Source organism: Penaeus japonicus, unplaced genomic scaffold (assembly GCF_977035675.1).
Source record: "Penaeus japonicus unplaced genomic scaffold, GWHDUDI00000001_assembly GWHDUDI00000010, whole genome shotgun sequence".
In the NCBI taxonomy this organism is placed as follows: Eukaryota; Metazoa; Arthropoda; class Malacostraca; order Decapoda; family Penaeidae; genus Penaeus; species Penaeus japonicus.
Window position 1 is genome coordinate 18,767,987 of NW_028234412.1, and position 7,698 is coordinate 18,775,684.

General features: G+C 31.7%; 1 protein-coding gene across 1 annotated transcript in view; it reads right to left on the reverse strand.

The window, feature by feature from the left end:
* The window catches only part of polybromo (protein), a gene marked incomplete in the record, with an annotated part of 122,456 nt that overhangs the window by 68,459 nt on the left and 46,299 nt on the right, over positions 1-7,698 (reverse strand).

The window sequence follows — 7,698 nt, forward strand, 5'->3', positions numbered from 1 at the left end:
TGACTTGCTATCACGGGGTCGAAAAATATCCCTGGACCTGGGGGACACCCTGAGGCATTTTTTTGCTGAGCCCTGGGAGGCCCTTAGTGATGTCAGGAATAGATTGTTAGATTGTTCTCAAATATAATAATTTTTCATTATTTCTTTTACTTTAGTTTAGGTGTTTGAGTTTTATAAAATGAGATATAACCTTAAAAAAATGACGTCACAGAAAATTATGTGATATTGATGACATCAAGGTAATTTCTGCTTTTTGATCGTTTGAATAAAAAGGTCTGAGTCAAAAAACTGTTGTAAAATCAAATGTATTTGGCCAATAAATAAAATAAAGTAAGAAATTACTAATGCAATGCTACTTCTAATTTGTTGATTACCCGTGATATCACATCATGTTACGTCACGAGGCACATGTACATACTCATATGTACGTGTATGATTTTTCATATTGTTCTTCTTTTCTTTTTGGTTAAAAAAAAGAAAAAATATAAAACATGTTTTTTGATGCCTCACTAAGAGATTGCTTCCACTTTCCTTTGGTATTTTCACATAGAAGTGAAGAATATAAGCAAAGTTCAATCAAATAAAACTAAAAAGGCATTACCGTAACATGTTTTTCGACTAAAATAATCCTTCAGAACACGGCAATATTTTTACATGCCTTTACATTGTAGACGCATTCATGAAAACCATAAGAATAGGGTGGTTAGAACATGCTCTGAGAGGATCAGCGTGGCCCTGTACAGTGAGAAAACACCCTGGCATGAAGCGCTTGTTTTCCTCACGGTGTTTGTGGGAGTTGGCGAAAATATGTCCCGTCTTGAATGGATTATAAAATTGGATAGGGCCCGTGGCTAAAGGGTCTGGTTTGGCTCCAAATGATTGAAACACTGGGACATTTGAAACGTGTAAGCCTAATGCCTTGGGCTATTCGTCTGCTTTGGCCGTGGCCAATTGCTATGCACCTGATTACCCAGCGTAGCGGCCAGGAGGATAGCCTTGACAAAATATCTTGTCCCTGGCCACTAGTCCAGCCACTACTTGAAGTGATATATTGTCACCCGGCATTAACTGGTTAATCCATTTGTATTGGGTGACGTCCTATCACACCATGGTAATATTTCGCTCCTTCAGGTGATGTCCTATCTTGTCATGATCTCTCCATGAAAACATGTTTTACATGATTACTCATACTCATAATCATAGGAGTTCCATTTGTATAGACACTTTTTCATTCACTTGTGTAAATAAAGTAACAAGTCGAACCCTGTGGAAGCAGGAGGTGAAAAGCGCTCATAGAAGCACAAAGCGGCATCATGCCAGGAGAGATCTTGCACAAAGTCACTGCACATGCTTGTTATCTAGCCAGCGGTAGTAGCATTATGCAAATATAACCCCTGGTGTGATTGGTTAAGCACCCCTTTATTGTATACTTGACTCCCCATGGTGTCAGGGAGTCCCACATTAGGATTGGAATGTGGAGATAAGTTTATTGATGTCTAACTTATTCTGCTGCATTATTTAGTTAGAATTTCTTGTGGAGGCTGTCTTGTTATGGTTGGTACTTACATCAGGACAAAAGCCACCAACTGTCATTGAATAGTTAACCTTTAAAGGTCATGCTGTCATATGATCCAACACAGCAATGGACTAAACCATCATTTCCATCCAATCTCATTCAATCTGCACAAAATAGTTAGTTTTATTTTTAAAGTCTGCTAATTAAAATTTCCATTAGGAAACATAGACCATTACAATAATTTTCTGGCTTCGTCTGAAATATTGCCTATATATTCACCTGAGGTTGACTCAAAATTGTACACTCATCTTTTAGGGGTTAACCCATATGCAGTCATATTTTTATCTAAAGAAAGGGAAATATATTCATCTATGGACATATATTTGAGGTCATATCTTCACGTCTCATATAATGTCACATATAACCTTATTTATCCATATTTATATCCATGTACACTCTTGTACATTTATGTCACATGACAGGTCAACATATATAGTCTGCATGTGGTACCGTATAGGGTATCCGGTAACACTGTCATGTTAATTTGTGTAATGACATTTATAATATAATAACATTTGTGTTAAATTTAGATGTGCATAAAGATATTTCTAAAAAAGCGTGACTCTCTTCATCTGGTGACTACAAGCTCTCCTCCCCTCCCTTCCTCCTTTGCTCGCAATTTCTTTCAATTTTTTTCTTTGAGGAATGTAACTCCGATTATTATATTCTCAAAATCTTACTCTTGAAAATTTGTTATGACTATATTTACCTTTTGAAATGATATTATAGCTGATGACATTATTATTACCTTTAATAGTTCAGTAAGATGATAGTTTTCATATACATTGTTATTATAATATCATTGTAATAATATTATTTGCACTACTACTATTATTGTTATTACCATGAATACTTGTGTTGTCATTATTCTTATAATTGTTATTAAAATCATTATTATTAACCCATTGGTCGTGGATGGCGTCATTTGCTGTCAAGGTAAGCAATAGGCCTAGATGCGGATGGGCCGGGCCATATATGATAATACCGACACAGGCTGTATAAACTCATTTAAAAATGCCGCGGCCAAAGGGTTAAGATATTATTGTCATTATGAGTATTGTCCTTAGTGGTATTATTGATATTACAAGCATCCGTCATTTTCTTTATGATTATGATAATGATAATGACAACAATAACCATGCTTCATTATGAATATAATCCCATTAATGTTTATGGTGATAATCCAAATCTAGCAATATACAAATTATGATGATAATTATAATGATGGTAAGACTACTACTACTGATACAACTGCTTCTGCTGCTGCTACTACTGCATCTACTGCTTATGATGATGACAACAACAACAATAATGATGTTAGTAGTAATAATGATCATAATAATAATAATGATAATAATGATAATGATAATAAGTATAATAATTGAATAGGGACTTCATGAATACTAATATTGTGCAATACTCTTTTTTGTGTAGGAGTCACTTTAAAATTTAAACTATTATGACTGATACGTAATATGTCATGGGCTGGCTGGTCTACTGGCTTCCTGTATGGCCTGTGATAGGGTGCATAGTGGCTGGCTGCTGCCTCAGTGGATGAATGGGCAAAGGTGTTAGGCCTGTGCATTTCAAAATATCCTGCTGTTGTGTCCAGGTTTAACAAAAAATGCCTTGGTATTATCAGGTTAATTAATCACAATTTTGATTTTCAAATTATAGCAGTTTAATAACTTTGCCACCCTTTTAGAAGCATATGATTCATTCTTCTGTAGTTAAAGTTTTCTCAATATCTCTGTCTGGAAGATGAGAAAGCACAATCATGTATGTTTTTAGTATATTAACCCACTTACGACGGGGGCATTCCAGCCTTGAATGTCCCAATGCCGGGGCATTCGAATTATTAGGCCTAAATCAATTAAATGGCTGGCACAATACTGTGCCGCCCGGCCACTGGGCTTTTGAATGCACGGTACAGTACTGTACCACCCGTCCAGAGAGGGTTAATTATTATTATTATTGCTGTTATTACATAAGTAATATTAAAAATACAAAAATAGAAGCTCTATTCTCCGAGTTAGTTTAACCCATTGTGGACGGGTGTCATGACAGACATGATGCAGGTGCCTGATGACAAGCGTCATTACATACATGACGGTCAGGAATTTTGGATCACTGATATTTTATTGTACTAAGAGCAATGAGTGAGTGATTATTACAATTGTAGTCAGAATTACTATAATTACCATAATATTAACCCACTCACGACGGGGGCATTCCAGCCTTGCATGTCACAATGCCGGGGCTTTCGAACGCTTAGGCCTAAATCAATTAAATGGCTGGCACCATATTGTGCCGCCTGGCCACCGGGCTTTTGAATGAGCGGTACAGTAGTGTACCACCCGTCCAGAGTGGGTTAAGCAAGATGTGTTTCACCTAAAATCCAAAACCTAGATGGCACCACTTTCTTCTAGCACTAGCAGGAGAGAGAGCCTTGAATGGCATCCATCCACAGTGTCTAGCAAGTGCTATCTCTATAGAGCAATGGCACACAGCAAGTTGCCGACCTCTTGCTCTACAGTACTGCTGATTAAGGGTGTTCAGGCAGATTGAGAAGAGGAAGGTGACTCAAAACATGCCCAGTATCTACAATGTGCCCCTGATTTTTAATGTGACAATCACAGTCATAAGCACAGGTTTCCTTCCTTTTTCCTATCTCTTAATATCATCTTCATTCTTGAGGGTTATATTTTTCACATTTGTTCACAATAGTACACAAATACGAAAAAAATTAAGTTGCTCTTTATCCTCCCATAAAACAGCAATACTTCTATCACACTGAGAAAGTAATGAACTGATATAGACCCTATACTATAATTTTAGTCAACTGCAACATTACATATGACACTCATAAGTCCCTCAATGCAATAAAACATACAAAAATTCAAACACAAAAATGGTTCTAGTTTTACAATGAGTGACTGAAAGAGACTGGGAAAAGTTAAGTTATGTTGTATGAAGCTGCCTCGTTCTGAAATAAAACCCATCCTGGTAAGCAAATCTATCCCTGTCTTTAATGGAAAGCTTGTGCTAAATGGATGAAAAAAGTTATTCAAGAAACAGATTTCATCACATGCTAAAGTTCAAAGCTTGTTTATTATAAATGTTCTGGCAACATTCATAAAGCCACCATGCAGACCATGTAAATATGTCTGGTATTTGCCAAAATATTTGCCAAAGACAGTGGACACCCTGAAGTTGAATATCTTGAGTCTGTAAGACTAGATGATTATTCCATGAAATTTTCTTCTCTTAGATAATGACTGTGTTTGTACTAAGTTATGTTGGTCAGTCTTGTGTGTATTTTCACATGAGCTACCTGTTTCTAGTGTAACCTGATCATTATTATTTACAACAATGTGAGATTTTCTAGCTGCCCTAGAAAAAACAACAACCAATTTTAAATCTATTTTGCCTTTGGAAAGGTAATCAAAGTTCCCCCCAAATGTTTTTTCTGTTTTTTATTTCTATGTCCTTTTTACTTGTTTGCATTTATTTTTTATAATTTTTTTTTTCTATTTAGTTATTGTTTTCCTTGTCTAGAAAAGAAATGATAATGAAAAAGAACATTATTAGGAATAAATTTTTAGTTTGTGCATTTATTTTTATCAAATTCTGGTGTATTACTTTTTATTGGGGAAGTTACTCTTGACTGAAGTCTATTTTTCACCCTGCCCAGATTTTGAAAGGAGGATGGATTTATTTCATTTTATTCCTAGTGCCACCTACATGGCACCCCAGATGGGTTTTATTTCAGAGGGAGGCAGCCTCATGCAACCTTTCATTCACTCGTAAAACTTGAGCCATTTTTGTGTTCTGTTGTATTGTGAGACCTATATATTTCATATGACAGGCTATATCAATGTTGCAGTAGACTTTAATTGTAGATTAGGGTCCCTATCAGCTCCTTATTTTCTTTATACCTAGCGTGATAGAAATATTTAGGCCTTATGGGAAGATGAAAACCAATTTTAATTTTTGGTTTTTGTGTACTGTCATAAACAGATACAAAAAAAAAAAACCCATCCAGAATGAAGATAACATAAAGAGATGGGCACATTGTAGACACTGGGCATGGTTTGAGTCATTTTGAGTCATTCAAGGCTTTCTTTCCTGTTGGTGCAAGGAGAAAGTGGTGCTATGTTTTGGATTTTGCTGTGCATTACAGCACCTAATAGAGTTATTACTCATAGTACAGTAGAGACAAAGTGATGTACTCTCCCCCAATGTCAAATATGGCTTGATGACTGTCGTCATGTATGTCATGACACCTGCCGTCAGGCCAGAAACTAGTGTCATGACATCCGTCTGCAGTGGGTTGATATAATATGAATATTAAAGTTATGTAAAAGAAAAGTAATAGAAAACAGGTAAACTGTATTGAGAGTTTTCAATTACATTATTCGAATGCATAAGCCTAATACCTGGCGCGCCGGCCTTGACTAAATAGCTTGTCGCCGGTGTCTGACCAAAAAACCGCTGAATGTGTACCCCCATAGGAGAAATTATTCATACTTAGTTATCACTGATGAAGATGATATTTTGATGCATATAAAACCTTTCAAAATTTCATAATTTGCAATAGGTGAAACTTCTCCCAGAAATGAAATATGTATGATTTACTTCAAAATATCAAATGATTTGTTCCTTTTTAAAGAACGTGTTCTTCAGAAATGGGGATAATAAGTCAAGTTATTGATTCACACTTTTTTTTTTTAAATCTTTAATTTTTTGATAACTATCAAATCAATCTGTAAAGTTTAACCGACCATTATAGAAGAAATAAAAAAAAGTTAGAGATAATATTGGAAATAGTATTATTAATTTTTGATCTCTACTAAAACCATATAGATAAAAATAATATATGATTAAAATATATATATAATATATATAAATATATATATTTATATATCTATAAATTTATATATTAATATAAACAAAATAATATATTATCCCACATACACAGGGTAGTCCAGCCTTGAATGTCCCAATCCGCGTTCAATTATTAGCCTAATATCAATTAACCACATACTGTGCAGCCCGACACCTGCTTTTGAATGCTCGGTACAGTACTGGACCACCCCGACCCAAATTGATATATAAAATATATATATATATATATATATATATAATATATATATAGATATATATATATATATAACTATATTAGATATATATATATTTATATATATATTTATATCAACTCATTCATTGTGACATATGATAAAAGTTATAAAAAACTCATGTATTTCTGAAGACATGTAAACCAAATAACGCGCAAATACATCCTCTTTGTGTTGTGAAAGTATTCATCTCTTTATACCCCTTTTATATATTTATATAGTTGATATATAAATATATATATATATAAATATATTTAATATATATAATACATATAATAGATATATATATAATATTTATATAAAATATATATCTATAAAATATATTAATATAGAATATATATAAATATATTATATATATATTTTATCTAAATATATAGATGAAGTATATATATATATAAAATATATAAATAAATATATACAATAGAATATATATCTAAATCAATCATATACAATATAAATATCTAAAGATAAATAAATATAAATATATCATATTATTGATAATATATATACATATATAATATATAATATATTATAAATATAAAATATATATAAAAATATAAATATAATATATAAAATTATAAATATATATATATATATAATAATCAATATACAATTAATATTTTTATATACAAATAAATAATATAATATATATATATATATAAAAATATAATATATATATAATTAAATTATTAATATATGTATATATACATTATATATATATTAGATCAATAAATAATATATATATATAATATATATAAAATATATATATATATATATTATATATATATAAATAAATATAATATATATATAAACATATATCGTATGTAATATATATATATAAATATATATATAAATAAAAACAAAAAAATTACACATATATATAATACATTTATATATATATATTATATATATATAAATAATAGATAATATATATAATATATAAAATATATATATATTATATATATATATATATAATATATATAT